The sequence below is a fragment of the Hyla sarda genome, chromosome 6, assembly GCF_029499605.1.
Source record: "Hyla sarda isolate aHylSar1 chromosome 6, aHylSar1.hap1, whole genome shotgun sequence".
NCBI lineage: Eukaryota > Metazoa > Chordata > Amphibia > Anura > Hylidae > Hyla > Hyla sarda.
This window is the reverse complement of record NC_079194.1, coordinates 303,455,082-303,476,017: the sequence shown is the minus strand read 5'-3', so window position 1 is coordinate 303,476,017 and position 20,936 is coordinate 303,455,082. Positions and strand designations below refer to the sequence as shown.

Here is a 20,936-nt window from a genome sequence, read left to right as displayed (position 1 = left end):
GCACTCCATACCAGATAGATTGGTCATGTCTGTTTCCCATAGACTGAATACATATGGGCACGTCATACAAGATAGATTGGTCATGTCTGCTTTCTGTGGACAAGCTACATGTGTGCGCTCCATACCAGATAGATTGGTCATGTCTGTTTCCTATGGATTGGATACATATAGGCACTCCATACCAGATAGATTGGTCATGTCTGTTTCCTATGGATTGGATACATATAGGCACTCCATACCAGATAGATTGGTCATGTCTGTTTCCTCTAGACAGGATATATATGGGCACGTCATACAAGATAGATTGGTCATGTCTGCTTCCTATAGACTGAATACATATGGGCACGTCATACAAGATAGATTGGTCATGTCTGTTTCCTATGAATGGGATTTATATGGGCACTCCGTACAAGAGAGATTGGTTATGTCTGATTCCTATGGATGTGATACATATAGACACTCCATACAAGATAGATTAGTCATGTCTGCTTCCTATGGACAGAATTTATATGGGCACTCTGTACAAGAGAGATTGGTCATGTCTGTTTCCTCTGGATTGGATCATATGGACACTTTATACAAGATAGATTGGTCATGTCTGCTTCCTATAGATGGGATACATATAGGCACTCCATACAAGATAGATTGATTGTGTCTGCTTCCTATAGATGGGATACATATAGGCACTCCATACAAGATAGATTGATTGTGTCTGCTTCCTATAGATGGGATACATATAGGCACTCCATACTAGATTGGTCATGTCTGCTTCCTATAGACGGGATACATATAGGCGATCAATACTAGATAGATTGGCCATGTCTGCTTCCTCTGGATGTGATACATATGGGCACTCCATGCTAGATAGATTGGTCATGTCTGCTTCCTATAGACTGAATTCATGTGGGCACTCCATACAAGATAGATTGGTCATGTCTGCTTCCTATAGATGTGATACATATAGGCACTCCATACAAGATAGATTGGTCATGTCTGCTTCCTATAGACGGGATACATATAGGCGCTCCATACTAGATAGATTGGTCATGTCTGCTTCCTCTGGATGTGATACATATAGGCACTCCATACCAGATAGATTGGTCATGTCTGTTTCCTCTAGACAGGATATATATGGGCACGTCATACAAGATAGATTGGTCATGTCTGCTTCCTATAGACTGAATACATATGGGCACGTCATACAAGATAGATTGGTCATGTCTGTTTCCTATGAATGGGATTTATATGGGCACTCCGTACAAGAGAGATTGGTTATGTCTGATTCCTATGGATGTGATACATATAGACACTCCATACAAGATAGATTAGTCATGTCTGCTTCCTATGGACAGAATTTATATGGGCACTCTGTACAAGAGAGATTGGTCATGTCTGTTTCCTCTGGATTGGATCATATGGACACTTTATACAAGATAGATTGGTCATGTCTGCTTCCTATAGATGGGATACATATAGGCACTCCATACAAGATAGATTGATTGTGTCTGCTTCCTATAGATGGGATACATATAGGCACTCCATACAAGATAGATTGATTGTGTCTGCTTCCTATAGATGGGATACATATAGGCACTCCATACTAGATTGGTCATGTCTGCTTCCTATAGACGGGATACATATAGGCGATCAATACTAGATAGATTGGCCATGTCTGCTTCCTCTGGATGTGATACATATGGGCACTCCATGCTAGATAGATTGGTCATGTCTGCTTCCTATAGACTGAATTCATGTGGGCACTCCATACAAGATAGATTGGTCATGTCTGCTTCCTATAGATGTGATACATATAGGCACTCCATACAAGATAGATTGGTCATGTCTGCTTCCTATAGACGGGATACATATAGGCGCTCCATACTAGATAGATTGGTCATGTCTGCTTCCTCTGGATGTGATACATATAGACACTCCATACAAGATAGATTGGTCATGTCTGTTTCCTATAGCCTGAATACATATGGGCGCTCCATACTAGATAGATTGGTCATGTCTGCTTCCTATAGACTGAATGCATATGGGCGCTCCATACAAGATAGATTGGTCATGTCTGTTTCCTATAGCCTGAATACATATGGGCGCTCCATACAAGATAGATTGGTCATGTCTGCTTCCTATAGACTGAATACATATGGGGGCTCCATACAAGATAGATTGGTCATGTCTGTTTCCTATAGACTGAATACATATGGGCGCTCCATACAAGATAGATTGGTCATGTCTGCTTCCTATAGACTGAATACATATGGGGGCTCCATACAAGATAGATTGGTCATGTCTGCTTCCTATAGACTGAATACATATGGGCGCTCCATACAAGATAGATTGGTCATGTCTGCTCCCCCCCCCCCCCCCCATAATGCTTCAGCACCATCATGTGACTAGTTGAGCACAGTACTGGCTATAACCATGAGAGCAATAACTTTTTGTAGACTTTGTGTCATGGCAGAGAGTGATTCACAGATATTAGCAGGTATACGGTGCGGGGAAGATATAACTGTGCGGCGGGGCTCGGGTTTCCTTTCGGTGATGATTCACACTGACACTTATCTTCTGCTGATTCAGGTGATCGTCACCAGAAAAGATGTAGGATACCAGGTGTAGAGATGTCTCCGAGATGTCAGGCTGTCTCATAGGGCACATAACTACTTCCTCTGTTCTCTAGGCTGGGTAATCTTCAGCTTTAGACACTGCACAGTATGACTTCCCTTGGTTTTCCAAGCAGTGTGCCTCCAGCTGTTGCAAAACTACAGCTCCCAGCATGCTTGTACAGGTATTCTGCAGAAGGACACTTGCCTGACCCTTCTCTTCTCTGACTGTCGAATGGCTATTGTACACAAAGATCAGTGTTTCCCGACCAGGGTGCCTCCAGCTGTTGCAAAACTAAGACTCCCAGGATGCCCGGACAGCCATACGCTGTCCGGGCATGCTGGGAGTCGTAGTTTTGCAACAGCTGGAGGCTTACTGGTTAGGAAACACTTCTTTAGACTCTGCATGTTGACTTTGTTCTAGGCCTGGCCAGAAGTCCAATAAGCGCCTATGGTTAAGCTATGGGGTTCCTATACAAAGCCTTTGGCTGTCCAGGCATGCTGGGAGTTGTAGTTTTGCAACAGCTGAAGGCACCCTGGTTGGAAATCACTGCTTTAGATTCTGAAGTTTGACTTTGCCTAGGATTGGCCGGAAGCCCAATAAGGTCCTAGGGTAAAGCTATGGGGCTCCTGTACAAAGCCTTTAGCTGTCTGGGCATGCTGGGAGTTGTAGTTTTGCAACAGCTGGAGGCACACTGGTTGGGAATCACTGTTTTATATGATTGTCAGTATTACACAATGGCACAGCATCTTGTAACCCTGTGTTTTTGCGGTGCAAATCAATCTCGATCTGTGTACAATGTGGCGGAAATACATTGTTACCATGTAACAAACAAGGAAATAGGAAATAAAGAAAATAAACTGCGCAGTACCAATTCTCGCAGGTAGAATGTGGAGCAGTGTTTCCCAACCTGGGTGGATCCGGCTGTCTGGGCATGCTGGGAGTTGTAGTTTTGGAATATGTGGATGCACACTGTTTGGGATACACTGCCATAGAGAGTGACTGTGGCTGTCAGGGCATGCTGGGAGTTGTAGTTTTGCAATGGCTGAAAGCACTTTGGTTCAGAATCACTGATCTCTACATAGAATAAGGGATCGGCCAATCAACGGCTGTGATCAGACACGTATCCTCCTATCCTGTGTAGGCACGTAGGCTGGCTGTGGCTTTGTAGTATCATTGTAAATCCTCCACGTACACTCAGCTCTGCTATCTGCAACTCAATGCATTTAGGCATGCATACGTGGTCAAGACAACTTGCTATTGACATATTTATAACTTCCTATTGAGATATATACACATACACATATATATATATATGATTTTTTTTTATGTCAGAGGAGAATGGGCAGGCTGGTTCAAGATGACAGAAAGGCAACAGTAAGTCAGATAACCACTGGTTACAACCAAGGTCTGCAAAATGTGATCACTGAACATACAACTTGTCCAACCTTGTAGCAGATGGGCTACAGCAGCAGAAGACTACATCGGGGGGGGGGCACTTCTGTATACACAATTGCTCAGTACAACTTCTGAAGGGTTAACAATAGTAAAGCGTTGGCGTTGACTTATAAGGCCGCGCCAGGACGAGCTGTCACAGTGTTTTTTTTTTTCGGATTATGCAGAACTTCTCCGCAGCCGATTGTTCCCATTAACAACTAATTATTTATCCAGAATTTACCGCTCGCCTCCCGCAGAGTCGCCTCGTCCCGGTTATGGCGAATTCGTCTGCTTGTTCATTGTCATATTAATAAGTGAATGCGCTTTTTTTTTATAGCCATGTGCACAGGAAGTAGCAGGGAACCTCACCCCACATGTGTCTGCTGCTCATTACCCGGCGTCAGCATCTCCAAAATGTAACCGCACAAGATGTATCCGCACAAGACGTATCCACACAATGTATCCGAATATTGACAGCTCCAAAACAAACTTAGCTAAGGGGAGGGGGGGGGGGGTGTTGGGTTTAGAACTGGAGACTGTTCACACATAGAAGATTTTTATAAGGTTAATTCCAATCTTCTTTAAGGGCATGTTCACACGTGACTTATACGCTGCAGATTGGTTGCAGGTTTTTCCCAACCAGTGTGCCTCCAGCTGTTGCAAAATTATATCTCCCAGCATTCACTTGTTTAACGATAAGTGCATGCATTAAATCAATGTTTCCCAAACAGTGTGCCTCCAGCTGTTGCAAAACTACAACTCCCGGACAGCCAAAGGCTTTGTACAGGAGCCCCATAGCTTCACCCTAGGACCTTATTGGGCTTCCGGCCAGGCCTAGGATGCTAAAGCAGTGTTTCCCAACCAGTTTGTCTTTAGCTGTTGCAAAACTCCCAGCATGCTGGGAGTTGTAGTTTTGCAACAGCTGGAGGCACACTGGTTGGGAAACACTGCTTTAGATTCTGCAGTTTGACGTTGTCTTACGCCTGGTGGGAAGCCCAATAAGGTCCTAGGGTGGAGCTATGGGGCTCCTGTACAAAGCCTTTGGCTGTCCGGGAGTTGTAGTTTTGCAACAGCTGGAGGCACACTGTTTGGGAAACATTGATTTAATGCATGCACTTATCGTTAAACAAGTGAATGCTGGGAGATATAATTTTGCAACAGCTGGAGGCACCCTGGTTGGGAAACACTGATCTTATGCATGCACTCGTTGTTAAATGAGTGCATGCTGGGAGTTGTAGTTTTTCAACAGATGGAAGCACACAGGTTAGGATACACTGAATGAATGCATGCACTCATCGTTAAATATAGGCATGCTGGGAGTTTTAGTCTTGCAACAGCTGGAGGCACCCTGGTTGGGAAAACCACCCCTATCCAAAGGTAAGGGTATTACAAGCTGATTTGTGGGGCTCCAACCACTGAGAACGGAGACATAATTGTCCCCGAAATGAAGGGGCTGCACCGCGCATGCCCAATCACTATGGGACCCAATAGAGAATGAATGGAGCAGTGCCCGCGCAAGCGCTGTGAACTCCCTTCTTTCTGGGGACAATTATGTCTCCATTCTCGGGTTCAATGGTTGGACCCCCACCTATCAGCTTGTGATTCCCTATCCTATGAGAATACCCCTTTAAGTAAATCTGCGGCAGACCTGCAGTGTGTACAGTGTGAACATGTCCTTATGTTGGAATTGAGGCCTCGGGCAACCGCAACTCTTCATCCTTATTTCAGGGGCAGAGAGAAGAGCGGTCATCAGTTTATCTGCCCCCTGACTCCATCCCCAACACTTATGAGCCCAGATATAGAAGAACTGATCCTTTGGATGGAGTTCCCCTTAAAATCCTTCTGCTGGCCCAGAGACACATGTGACTGCCATTGAAATGGGAACATTTTTGTGTTTTTCCACCCTGACCCCGATATGACTGCGCGGAGATATTTTTATAGTAGCCGCTCCGACATGTAATAACAGGACCCTCCAGCCGCCGCTGACCTCACAGGGACACGTCCACCACAACGGCTGACACCCTGCAATTGTCCGCTCAGCCCGGGCTCTGCCTCCGCCATACATCTGTAAGGAAACCACAAGATCTGACAAGAGCAGAGAGGGAATCTGACTCTTATGATCATACATTAGTATACATTGGAGCTGTATTATAGTAGTTATATTCTTGTATATAGGAGCAGTATTATAGGAGTTATATTCTTGTATATAGGAGCAGTATTATAGTAGTTTTATTCTTGTATATAGGAGCAGTATTATAGTAGTTATATTCTTGTATATAGGAGCAGTATTATAGTAGTTATATTCTTGTATATAGGAGGCAGTATTATAGTAGATATATTCTTGTATATAGGAGGCAGTATTATAGTAGATATATTCTTGTATATAGGAGGCAGTATTATAGTAGTTATATTCTTGTATATAGGAGCAGTATTATAGTAGTTATATTCTTGTATATAGGAGCAGTATTATAGTAGTTATATTCTTGTATATAAGAGGCAGTATTATAGCAGTTATATTCTTGTATATAGGAGCAGTATTATAGTAGTTATATTCTTGTATATAGGAGCAGTATTATAGTAGTTCTATTCTTGTATATAGGAGCAGTATTATAGTAATTATATTCTTGTATAAAGGAGCAGTATTATAGTAGTTATATTCTTGTATATAGGGAGCAGTATTATAGTAGTTATATTCTTGTATATAGGAGGCAGTATTATAGTAGTTATATTCTTGTATATAGGAGCAGTATTATAGTAGTTATATTCTTGTATATAGGGGCAGTATTATAGTAGTTATATTCTTGTATATAGTAGCATTATAGTAGTTATATTCTTGTATATAGGAGCAGTATTATAGTAGTTACCGTATATTCTTGTATATAGGAGCAATATTATAGTAGTTATATTCTTGTATATAGAGGCAGTATTATAGTAGTTATATTCTTGTATATAGGAGACAGTATTATAGTAGTTATATTCTTGTATATAGGGGCAGTATTATAGTAGTTATATTCTTGTATATTGGGAGCAGTATTATAGTAGTTATATTCTTGTATATAGGGGCAGTATTATAGTAGTTATATTCTTGTATATAGGAGCAGTATTATAGTAGTTATATTCTTGTATATAGGGGGCAGTATTATAGTAGTTATATTCTTGTATATAGGAGCAGTATTATAGTAGTTATATTCTTGTATATAGGAGCAATATTATAGTTGTTATATTCTTGTATATAGAGGCAGTATTATAGTAGTTATATTCTTGTATATAGGAGACAGTATTATAGTAGTTATATTCTTGTATATTGGGAGCAGTATTATAGTAGTTATATTCTTGTATATAGGGGCAGTATTATAGTAGTTATATTCTTGTATATAGGAGCAGTATTATAGTAGTTATATTCTTGTATATAGGGAGCAGTATTATAGTTATTATAGTCTTGTATATAGAGGCAGTAGTCAGGTCTCTCCGGCCTATAGTAGTAATAATAGACTGAGTGTTGGAAACAAGGAAGGACCTTTAGACCTGAGCAGGTAAACAGGAAGAGCGGAGGGTAATGTGTATGATCCTGTATAATTAGAAAGCGCACGGGGCTGTTTGCCCTGTTAGTCAGAGATAAGACGGTTTTCTGTGCGTTAGGAGGTGGCAGTCTTACAGGGAACATTTAGGCTTCTGCTTTATGGCGCTGAAATGACAGAATCTTCTTCTTACAGACTCTAATTGGCTTCGAGCCTCAAACTTTGTGGAAGATGAAACGTTCGTCCGGGTTGATTATACAGCCATTACTTCAGATTCTCCTTTCATCATAAAGAAACCTGTTCTACCCCATGTGGGCGAAGTCAGCGGAATCACTTTAAGGCCTGCGCGTCGCTCAGAAAGGATTCATAATGTACAGCCATAATGGTGGACTCACTTTGCTTAAGATTTACATGTGCATTTACTTAAAGGGGTACTCCGTTGGAAAGATCTTATCCCCTATCCAAAGCATAATGGATAAGATGTTAGATCGCAGGGGTCCCGCCGCTGGGGACCCTCGCGATCTCTGTGCCGGCAGCAGCGGCATCCGGAACACGGAGGCTTGCAGCTTCTGCGTTCGTGATGTCACGCCATGCCCGCTCCATTCATGTCTATGGGAGGCGGCGTGAGGGCTATGTACTAGCCGTCACTCCTCCTCCCATAGAAGTCAATGGAGTGGGCATGGCGGCTTGCATCGTCAGTCATCGGGCACGAAACTGAGTTCGTTCCATGCACCGAATGACAGGGTGTCAGAACGGAGATCGCAGGGGTCCCCAGCGGCGGGACCCTTGCGATCTAACATCTTATCCCTTATCCTTTGGATAGGGGATAAGATGTTTCCAACATAGTACCCCTTTAAGACAGTATTTCCCAACCAAAGTGACTCCAGCTGTTGCAAAACTACAACTCCCAGCATGCACTCCCTATCCCCGTATACATTAGCACATGTATTCTGCAGGGGGACACTTGTCCAACCTATCTCTCCTCTGACATCCAGAGCCAACAGGGAGTCATGAGGCCATCGTACACATAAATCAATATTTCCAACTAGAGTACCCACAGCTGTTGCAAAACTACAACTCCCAGCATGCACTCCCCATCCCCGTATACATTAGCACATGTATTCTGCAGGAGGACACTTTCCCGAACCTTCTCTCCTCTGACATCTAGAGTCAAAAGAGAGTCATGAGGCCATCGTACACATAGATCAGTATTTCAAACCAGAGTGCCCACAGCTGTTGCAAAACTACAATGCCCAGCATGCCCGGACAGCCTTTGGCTGTCCGGGCATGCTGGGAGTTGTAGTTTTGCAACACAAGTCATCAGTCTGGGATGTTGTTGCCCAAACAAGATTGGTTCTCTGGACTTGGTTATGGGGTCGTTGCACATTTCCCAGCATTCCTCTACTGCAGCCAACGGCTGTCCGGACATGCTGGGAGTTGTAGTTTTGCAACCACTGTAGAACATTGGTGTAGGCCAACGGCTATCTCTGTCAGTCCCTGAATACACATGAAGGGGGAGATTTGTCAAAACCTGTCTAGAGGAAAAGTTGCTGAGTTGCCCATAGCAACCAATCAGATCGCTTCTTTCATTCTTAAAAAGGCCTCTGAGAAATGAAAGAAGCGATCTGATTGGTTGCTATGGGCAACTCAGCAACTTTTCCTTGATCTCCCCCGAAGGCTCAGCTCGTCTATGGAAAGGAAAAGTTGACCAGTTGCCCATAGCAACCAATCAGATCACTTCTTTATGTTTCAGAGGCCTTGTTAAAAGTGAAACCAGCGATCTGATTGGTTGCTATGGGCAACTGGGCAACTTTTCCTCTGCACAGGATTTGATGAATCTCCCCCACTGAATGTATTATGAATTATCCAGTCATGGTATGGGGGGTGTCATGATATGGTGGTGTTATTATGAAGACATGATATCCAGTCATAAAATGGTGGGTGATATCCAGTCACAGTATGGTGGTGTTATCCAGTCACTGTATGGTGGTGTTATCCAGTCACAGTATGGAGGTGTTATCCAGTCACAGTATGGTGGTGTTATCCAGTCACAGTATGGTGGTGTTATCCAGTCACAGTATGGCGGTGTTATCCAGTCACTGTATGGTGGTGTTATCCAGTCACAGTATGGTGGTGTTATCCAGTCACTGTATGGTGGTGTTATCCAGTCACTGTATGGCGGTGTTATCCGGTCACAGTATGGTGGTGTTATCCAGTCACTGTATGGTGGTGTTATCCAGTCACAGTATGGTGGTGTTATCCAGTCACAGTATGGTGGTGTTATCCAGTCATAAAATGGTGGGTGATATCCAGTCACAGTATGGTGGTGTTATCCAGTCACAGTATGGTGGTGTTATCCAGTCACAGTATGGAGGTGTTATCCAGTCACAGTATGGAGGTGTTATCCAGTCACAGTATGGTGGTGTTATCCAGTCACAGTATGGTGGTGTTATCCAGTCACAGTATGGCGGTGTTATCCAGTCACTGTATGGTGGTGTTATCCAGTCACAGTATGGTGGTGTTATCCAGTCACAGTATGGTGGTGTTATCCAGTCACTGTATGGTGGTGTTATCCAGTCACTGTATGGCGGTGTTATCCGGTCACAGTATGGTGGTGTTATCCAGTCACTGTATGGTGGTGTTATCCAGTCACAGTATGGTGGTGTTATCCAGTCACAGTATGGCGGTGTTATCCAGTCATAAAATGGTGGGTGTTATCCAGTCACAGTATGGTGGTGTTATCCAGTCACAGTATGGTGGTGTTATCCAGTCACAGTATGGTGGTGTTATCCAGTCACAGTATGGTGGTGTTATCCAGTCACAGTATGGTGGTGTTATCCAATCACAGTATGGTGGTGTTATCCAGTCACAGTATGGTGGTGTTATCCAGTCACAGTATGGTGGTGTTATCCAATCACAGTATGGCGGTGTTATCCAGTCACAGTATGGTGGTGTTATCCAGTCACTGTATGATGGTGTTATCCAGTCACAGTATGGTGGTGGTATCCAGTCACTGTATGGTGGTGTTATCCAGTCACTGTATGGCGGTGTTATCCGGTCACAGTATGGTGGTGTTATCCGGTCACAGTATGGTGGTGTTATCCAGTCACAGTATGGTGGTGTTATCCAGTCACAGTATGGCGGTGTTATCCAGTCATAAAATGGTGGGTGTTATCCAGTCACAGTATGGTGGTGTTATCCAGTCACAGTATGGTGGTGTTATCCAGTCACAGTATGGTGGTGTTATCCAGTCACAGTATGGTGGTGTTATCCAGTCACAGTATGGTGGTGTTATCCAATCACAGTATGGTGGTGTTATCCAGTCACAGTATGGTGGTGTTATCCAGTCACAGTATGGTGGTGTTATCCAATCACAGTATGGCGGTGTTATCCAGTCACAGTATGGTGGTGTTATCCAGTCACTGTATGATGGTGTTATCCAGTCACAGTATGGTGGTGGTATCCAGTCACTGTATGGTGGTGTTATCCAGTCACTGTATGGTTGTGTTATCCAGTCACAGTATGGCGGTGTTATCCAGTCACTGTATGGCGGTGTTATCCAGTCACAGTATGGAGGTGTTATCCAGTCACAGTATGGTGGTGTTATCCAGTCATAAAATGGTGGGTGTTATCCAGTCACAGTATGGTGGTGTTATCCAGTCATAAAATTGTGGGTGTTATCCAGTCACAGTATGGTGGTGTTATCCAGTCACTGTATGGTGGTGTTATCCAGTCACTGTATGGTGGTGTTATCCAGTCACAGTATGGTGGTGTTATCCAGTCACAGTATGGCGGTGTTATCCAGTCACAGTATGGCGGTGTTATCCAGTCACAGTATGGCGGTGTTATCCAGTCACAGTATGGCGGTGTTATCCAGTCACAGTATGGCGGTGTTATCCAGTCACAGTATGGCGGTGTTATCCAGTCACAGTATGGAGGTGTTATCCAGTCACAGTATGGAGGTGTTATCCAGTCACAGTATGGAGGTGTTATCCAGTCACAGTATGGCGGTGTTATCCAGTCACTGTATGGCGGTGTTATTCAGTCACAGTATGGCGGTGTTATCCAGTCACAGTATGGCGGTGTTATCCAGTCACAGTATGGCGGTGTTATCCAGTCACAGTATGGCGGTGTTATCCAGTCACATTATGGCGGTGTTATCCAGTCACTGTATGGCGGTGTTATCCAGTCACTGTATGGCGGTGTTATCCAGTCACAGTATGGCGGTGTTATCCAGTCACAGTATGGCGGTGTTATCCAGTCACAGTATGGCGGTGTTATCCAGTCACAGTATGGCGGTGTTATCCAGTCACTGTATGGCGGTGTTATCCAGTCACTGTATGGCGGTGTTATCCAGTCACTGTATGGCGGTGTTATCCAGTCACAGTATGGCGGTGTTATCCAGTCACAGTATGGCGGTGTTATCCAGTCACAGTATGGCGGTGTTATCCAGTCACAGTATGGCGGTGTTATCCAGTCACTGTATGGCGGTGTTATCCAGTCACTGTATGGCGGTGTTATCCAGTCACTGTATGGCGGTGTTATCCAGTCACTGTATGGCGGTGTTATCCAGTCACTGTATGGCGGTGTTATCCAGTCACTGTATGGCGGTGTTATCCAGTCACTGTATGGAGGTGTTATCCAGTCACTGTATGGTGGTGTTATCCAGTCACAGTATGGGGGTGTTATCCAGTCACAGTATGGGGGTGTTATCCAGTCACTGTATGGTGGTGTTATCCAGTCATAAAATGGTGGGTGTTATCCAGTCACTGTATGGTGGTGATATCCAGTCACAGTATGGTGGTGTTATCCAGTCACAGTATGGGGGTGTTATCCAGTCACAGTATGGTGGTGTTATCCAATCACAGTATGGTGGTGTTATCCAGTCACTGTATGGTGGTGTTATCCAGTCACTGTATGGTGGTGTTATCCAGTCACAGTATGGGGGTGTTATCCAGTCACAGTATGGGGGTGTTATCCAGTCACAGTATGGGGGTGTTATCCAGTCACAGTATGGTGGTGTTATCCAATCACAGTATGGTGGTGTTATCCAGTCACTGTATGGTGGTGTTATCCAGTCACAGTATGGTGGTGTTATCCAGTCACAGTATGGTGGTGTTATCCAGTCACAGTATGGTGGTGTTATCCAGTCACAGTATGGTGGTGTTATCCAGTCACAGTATGGCGGTGTTATCCAGTCACTGTATGGCGGTGTTATCCAGTCACAGTATGGAGGTGTTATCCAGTCACAGTATGGTGGTGTTATCCAGTCACTGTATGGAGGTGTTATCCAGTCACTGTATGGGGGTGTTATCCAGTCACAGTATGGGGGTGTTATCCAGTCACAGTATGGGGGTGTTATCCAGTCACAGTATGGGGTGTTATCCAGTCACAGTATGGTGGTGTTATCCAATCACAGTATGGTGGTGTTATCCAGTCACTGTATGGTGGTGTTATCCAGTCACAGTGTGGTGGTGTTATCCAGTCACAGTATGGTGGTGTTATCCAGTCACAGTATGGTGGTGTTATCCAGTCACAGTATGGAGGTGTTATCCAGTCACAGTATGGTGGTGTTATCCAGTCACTGTATGGAGGTGTTATCCAGTCACAGTATGGGGGTGTTATCCAGTCACAGTATGGGGGTGTTATCCAGTCACAGTATGGTGGTGTTATCCAATCACAGTATGGTGGTGTTATCCAGTCACTGTATGGTGGTGTTATCCAGTCACAGTGTGGTGGTGTTATCCAGTCACAGTATGGTGGTGTTATCCAGTCACAGTATGGTGGTGTTATCCAGTCACAGTATGGTGGTGTTATCCAGTCACAGTATGGTGGTGTTATCCAGTCACAGTATGGTGGTGTTATCCAGTCACAGTATGGTGGTGTTATCCAGTCACAGTATGGTGGTGTTATCCAGTCACAGTACGGTGGTGTTATCCAGTCACTGTATGGTGGTGTTATCCAGTCACAGTATGGTGGTGTTATCCAGTCACAGTATGGTGGTGTTATCCAGTCACAGTATGGAGGTGTTATCCAGTCACTGTATGGAGGTGTTATCCAGTCACTGTATGGGGGTGTTATCCAGTCACAGTATGGGGGTGTTATCCAGTCACTGTATGGGGGTGTTATCCAGTCACAGTATGGTGGTGTTATCCAGTCACTGTATGGCGGTGTTATCCAGTCACAGTATGGGGGTGTTATCCAGTCACTGTATGGCGGTGTTATCCAGTCACAGTATGGCGGTGCATTCACTGACAGCATAGTAGACCATTTCGGATGGCTTTCCTTCTTGCAGGTTGTCAGTAGGCTTAAACCATTAAGTGTTAACACGTTCAGTAGCAATTAGTCACCGACTACTCACTGTCTACCGGTCACAAAGCATTTTCTTCTCCTTCCTGAGATCCTCGGAATGTTAAGTGAACTTTGCTACATTGTTTCTACTGGAATTTGTTCTTCCCGGCAACAATGAGACTTGATAGGTGAAAAGGTAGATGTTGCAGAACTACAACATCCATCATGCCCTGACAGCCTGTGGCTGTCAGGGCATGATGGAAGTTGTAGTTCTGCAACAGTAAGAAAGCAACAGGTTGGGGTTCACTGCACTGTCCCTCCTGACGGGTCGATAACCTTCTTATCCCAAGGAGACTCCACCCTGGTTAAATGAGCGATCTCAACGCCCTCGTATTGTCCGTGCGGCTGATACCAAATCTGAGTCACCGTCTGTGCGCCGAGCATCGGGAATACAGATGGCTTTCAGATTTATGTACCAAAAACTAACTCCGTCTGCACCTGTCCCCTTACTATTCTCTCCGTCCTGAACACTTTGGGGGGTGATTTATGACTCCACCAGCAGAATAGTGAGTACAGCTCTGGAGTATAATGCAGGATATAACTCAGGATCAGTACAGGATAAGTAATGTAATGTATGTACACAGTGACATCACCAGCAGAATAGTGAGTACAGATCTGGAGTATAATACAGGATATAACTCAGGATCAGTACAAGATAAGTAATGTATGTACACAGTGACATCACCAGCAGAATAGTGAGTACAGATCTGGAGTATAATACAGGATATAACTCAGGATCAGTACAAGATAAGTAATGTATGTACACAGTGATCTCACCAGCAGAATAGTGAGTACAGCTCTGGAGTATAATACAGGATATAGCTCAGGATCAGTACAGGATAAGTAATGTAATGTATATACACAGTGACCTCACCAGCAGAATAGTGAGTACAGCTCTGGAGTATAATACAGGATATAACTCAGGATCAGTACAGGATAAGTAATGTAATGTATGTACACAGTGACCTCACCAGCAGAATAGTGAGTGCAGCTCTGGAGTATAATACAGGATATAACTCAGGATCAGTACAGTATAAGTAATGTAATGTATGTACACAGTGACCCCACCTGCAGAATAGTGAGTACAGCTCTGGAGTATAATACAGGATATAACTCAGGATCAGTACAGGATAAGTAATGTATGTACACAGTGATCTCACCAGCAGAATAGTGAGTACAGCTCTGGGGTATAATACAGGATATAACTCAGGATTAGTACAGGATAAGTAGTGTAATGTATGTACACAGTGACCTCACCAGCAGAATAGTGAGTACAGCTCTGGGGTATAATACAGGATATAACTCAGGATCAGTACAGGATAAGTAATGTAATGTATGTACACAGTGACCTCACCAGCAGAATAGTGAGTACAGCGCTGGAGTATAATACAGGATATAACTCAGGATAAGTAATGTAATGTATGTACACAGTGACCTCACCTGCAGAATAGTGAGTACAGCTCTGGAGTATAATACAGGATATAACTCAGGATCAGTACAGGATAAGTAATATAATGTATGTACACAGTGACCTCACCAGCAGAATAGTGAGTACAGCTCTGGAGTATAATACAGGATATAACTCAGGATCAGTACAGGATAAGTAATGTAATGTATGTACACAGTGAACTCACCAGCAGAATAGTGAGTACAGCTCTGGAGTATAATACAGGATATAACTCAGGATCGGTACAGGATAAGTAATATAATGTATGTACACAGTGACCTCACCAGCAGAATAGTGAGTACAGCTCTGGAGTATAATACAGGATATAACTCAGGATCAGTACAGGATAAGTAATATAATGTATGTACACAGTGACCTCACCAGCAGAATAGTGAGTACAGCTCTGGAGTATAATACAGGATATAACTCAGGATCAGTACAGGATAAGTAATGTAATGTATGTACACAGTGAACTCACCAGCAGAATAGTGAGTACAGCTCTGGAGTATAATACAGGATATAACTCAGGATCGGTACAGGATAAGTAATGTAATGTATGTACACAGTGATCTCACCAGCAGAATAGTGAGTGCAGCTCTGGAGTATAATACAGGATATAACTCAGGATCAGTACATGATAAGTAATGTAATGTATGTACACAGTGACCCCACCAGCAGAATAGTGAGTGTTTTTCAGTGTATTAAAGTTTAGCATTTTTCCGTTGCTCATCTCCGCCGTCTGTGCCAAGCAGAACAACGCCTGGCATTTATATTACGTTGTTGAAATTACTGTTGCAACCTTGGGCATGTTGGTTCAGAATGTTACGACCTACGAGCAGCTCTGAGACATGAGGATTAAGGAGCAAAACTGCTCATTAAGTGAAGATACTACTAGAATTTGTTTTGCTGGTAAATACCATCCTCAGCTGTGCCCGGCCTGTGCCAGGTCATTTTATAACACCCTGAAGATGTAGAGTCCGATTACGTCAACCTGTCACATGGCGCTGGGTATTTATGTGAATATCAGGATCCTCTGTCTTTAAATCTTAATTATTAATTGCCTTGGGGGAAAGAGACTTGATATAACCGTCAGCTTTTTTTCAAAAACAGCACCACACTTGTCTTAAGGTTGTGTGCGGTATTGCAGTACCTTCCCCATTCGCTTAGCAGCAGTACCAGACAAAACCTATAAACAGGTGTGGGCGCTGTTTTGCATTCTTATTCTAAACCCCTTTGTATTGCTCTTGGGGGAGTTTCCCTTTAAAGGGGTCCAGGATTAGAAAAAATTGTGTTTTTTTTTTTTTTTTTTTGCAAAACAGCGCCACCCCTATTCTCAGGATGTGTCTGGTATTGCAGTTCAGCTCTGTTGAAGTGAATTAGACTATGTTGCAGTAATACACGCACCCAGTGGACAAGAATGGTTCTGGACAGATACCTATAGCAGTGTCTTCCAACCAGGGTGATCCCAGCTGTTGCAAAACTTCAACTCCCATCATGCCCGGACAGCCTTTGGCTGTCCGGGCATGCTGGGAGTTGTAGTTTTGCAACAATTGGTGGCACCCTGGTTGGGAAACACTGATCTACGTGTATGATGGCCTCTCAACTTTATGTTGACTCTGAATGTCAGAGGAGAGAAGGGTTGGGCAAGTGTCCTCCTGCAGAATATCTGTGCTAGTGTATGCGGGGATGGGGAGTGCATGCTGGGAGTTGTAGTTTTTAAACAGCTGGAGGCACTCTTGATAAGAAACACTGATCTATGATCTCTTGAAACACTGATCTCTTGACTCCCTGCTGACTCTGGATGTCAGAGGAGAGAAGGGTCGGGCAAGTGTCCCCCCTGCAGAATACATGTGTTAGTGTATGCAGGGATGGGGAGTGCATGCTGGGAGTTGTAGTTTTGCAACAGCTGGAGGCACTCTTGATATGAAACACTAATCTATGTGTACTATGGCCTCTTGATTCTCTGTTGACTCTGGATGTCAATGGAGAGAAGGGTTGGGCAAGTGTCCCTCTGCAGAATACATGTACAAATATATGTGGGGATGGGGAGTGCATGCTGAGAGTTGTAGTTTAGCAACAGCTGGAGGCACCCTGGTTGGGAAACACTAATCTATATGTACGATGGCCTTTTGACTCTCTGCTGACCCTGGATGTCAGAGGAGAGAAGGGTCGGGCAAGTGTCTTCGGCCATCAGCTGTGTGATTTAATGCATGCTGTAAATTCAATAGCTGCATGCTGGGAGTTGTAGTTCTGCAACAGCTGGAGGCATACTGGTTGGAAAACACTGCCCTATAGCCATGTGTTTAGCTATAAAACTGCAACCCAGTAAAATCTCTTTCTATATTTCCATGCTACTATGCTGTGCATAGGCTTTTGGGGTGCAAAAAAAAAGGGGCTTATTGCAAAATTTAATTGTCAAGTGTCACCCTTTTCAGATTGCTACCATCAAAGGTTTTATCAAGGAGTAAAAAAGAAAAGCCTAGTTGCACCACCCTTTTCCTCAGGTTGTGTGTGGTATTACACCTCAGCTACATTTACTTCAATGGAACTGAGCTGCATTACCACAGACAGACTGAGGACAAGAGTGGCGCTGTTTTTTGTTGTAGCCAGTCTCTACTTTAGTTCTAGAATTCTATTCATGCAACAGGCATCTCTGGATGAACCTTATATAAATTGGTACAGTGCATGTATAGAAATAGCTCTGGATAACATCTGGCAAGGCTTGTGTGATGGGAGTGAAGAGTCGCCGCGGCCTCAGTAACACTTGAAGCGATTTATTTCGGTTCGCCTGGATCCACACCACACACCCAGCGCGCTCCAGGATCCTCCTTTATCCCATCCCTCCCTGCAGTAATTATGGGGATGATGAAAGGGCAGCACACGGGCCAGTTCACACACTTAAAGTTCTCATAGAAGCCTCCCCGACCGATTACTCAACATCTGCGCCGCGGCATTCGAGACGCGTCGTAACGTGTGCAATTAGCCGTCCTGCCTTATAAAATGAAAGAATTTTCATTTAACATGTGCAGGAAATACCTGGGAAGACTCCATAATGACTGACTCTCTGTATAACCGCTCCTGCACTGACTCCAAACTCATAAATACAGTGCCCCGGAGCACAGACGGCGCTGACGCAAAGACGATGCGACAGGTACGACCTGCGCTCCCTTTGTCTTAAAGGAGAACCTGCGGGCGGAGTCGATTTATCTAATTTCAAACAATTGATCCAGAGGACCCAGAACATCCTATTGATTTATGTGTAATTCCTCGCCTCCCCTCTGGGGGCTCTGTGGGGAGATTGAGCACTTGCAACCAGGTTTCCATGTATAGTACAAGCTATCAGTATTAGGATAGACGTGACCATCTTCAACATGAGGCAAAGCTGGAGTCTGGGGCATGACTGACTAAATAACCCTTAACTTACCGGTCGTCAGACTTAAGGAAGTTCACCAAGCCTGACATCCTTGGAAATACTCCTTGGACTCTTCTTGCTTTTCAGGTATGTCTTATGACCTCATTCAGCTCTCTTTCAGCTCTTGCTTGAGTCGGGGGCCTCCCGACTCAATCAAATGTGTAGGGGGGGCCTCCTGACTCATTCTAATGTGTATGGGGGCCTCCAGACTCAATCTAATGTGTATGGGGCCTCCCAACTCATTCTAAAGTGTATGGGGCCTCTTGACTCATTCTAATGTGTAGGGGGCCTCCAGACTCAATCTAATGTGTATGGGGGCCTCCTGACTCAATCTAATGTGTATGGGGGCCTCCAGACTCAATCTAATGTGTATGGGGGGCCTCCTGACTAATTCTAATGTGTATGGGGGCCTCCCGACTCAATCAAATGTGTAGGGGGGGCCTCCTGACTCATTCTAATGTGTATGGGGGCCTCCAGACTCAATCTAATGTGTATGGGGCCTCCCAACTCATTCTAAAGTGTATGGGGCCTCTTGACTCATTCTAATGTGTAGGGGGCCTCCAGACTCAATCTAATGTGTATGGGGGCCTCCTGACTCAATCTAATGTGTATGGGGGCCTCCAGACTCAATCTAATGTGTATGGGGGGCCTCCTGACTAATTCTAATGTGTATGGGGGCCTCCCGACTCAATCTAATGTGTATGGGGGCCTCTCGACTCAATCTAATGTGTATGGGGGCCTCCTGACTCAATCTAATGTGTATGGGGCCTCTTGACTCATTCTAATGTGTATGGGGGCCTCCCGACTCAATCTAATGTGTATGGGGGCCTCCTGACTCAGTCTAATGTGTATGGGGGCCTCCTGACTCAGTCTAATGTGTATGGGGGCCTCCTGACTCAATCTAATGTGTAGGGGGGCCTCCTGACTCAATCTAATGTGTAGGGGGGCCTCCTGACTCAATCTAATGTGTATGGGGGCCTCCTGACTCATTCTAATGTGTATGGGGGCCTCCTGACTCATTCTAATGTGTATGGGGGCCTCCTGACTCATTCTAATGTGTATGGGGGCCTCCTGACTCTACCCTAAAAACATATTTTGGGGAGGAATGGATCGGGCAGTTGAATTTTCACTTGCCTGATCGTTTAGTTTTTTTGGGAAAAAAGCCCAACCGGAGGTGTCTGGCAGCAGCAGATATTTAAAACATATGGTCAACATAACAATAACCACAAGTGATGTAATCTGCCCCCCCCCCCATTATAAATACATGTATGCTCTGCTGAGTGGTGAGTGCATGTATATGAAACGATCAGAATAGATCTGAAATGTATGGTTAGCTTGAAAATACTTGGAGTCCATTTCAGGTGGACACATTTACACAAATAACCAACAATTTTTGATTTGTGTTTTTGTGTTGGAACATTGGTTTTAGACAGTCAGACGCCAGTATTACAAATAACACATCGTAGTCAGGGGGCGCTGTTACAGATTTAGGTTATACCTGGGAAGTGATTCTTGGCGCCAGGTATAATTTTTCATATTGCCGCTTGCAAAACAATCTTATTTGGTCTTTTATCTGTTGGTCCAAGAAACACGATCAGCGATTGCTTATTTTTGTCATTCTAAATGTTTATTATTTCCCATACTGTAAGTTGTTCTATTACTCCTGACACTATATACAGTGGGGCAAAAAAGTATTTAGTCAGCCACCAATTGTGCAAGTTCTCCCTCTTATAAAGTTGAGAGGTCTGTAATTTCATCATAGGTTATAACCTCAACTATGAGAGACAGAATGAGAAAAAAATCCATAAAATCACATTGTCTGACTGTCTGAGTTTTATTATATGTGGAAATCTGTCTGTAACTGGCACGGGCGGGGCTTCTGTAGCTTAACTGGCACAGACGTCAGCGCCGCTTATGAATATTCATCCCCCCTCCCTCCAGTTAGGAGCGGCGAAGAGAGGGAGAACTGGAGGGAGGGGGGATGAATATTCATAAGTGGCGCTGACATCAGTGCCAGTTAAGTTACAGAAGCCCCGCCCGTGCCAGTTACAGACAGATTTCCACATATAATAAAACTACAATTGCGGGCGAAAGGCTGGGCGGATCCAAGCAAGGTAGAGCTCATTGGAATCAGCATCTCCTGCACTATCCATCAGTACAT

The 20,936-nt window shown here is 44.3% G+C and overlaps 1 protein-coding gene across 6 annotated transcripts in view; it reads left to right on the top strand.

Annotated features, from left to right (window-relative positions):
* The window catches only part of MICAL2 (microtubule associated monooxygenase, calponin and LIM domain containing 2), a 238,036-nt gene that overhangs the window by 22,239 nt on the left and 194,861 nt on the right, over nt 1–20,936 (top strand). Inside the window, exon 2 of one of the 6 annotated variants that reach the window (XM_056527942.1) lies at nt 7,761–7,936. The exons of the other annotated variants lie outside the window; for them this stretch is intronic. The gene's annotated coding sequence lies outside the window, so the exon portion shown is untranslated. The remainder of the gene's footprint in view (nt 1–7,760; nt 7,937–20,936) is intronic. 6 annotated transcript variants of the gene reach the window in all.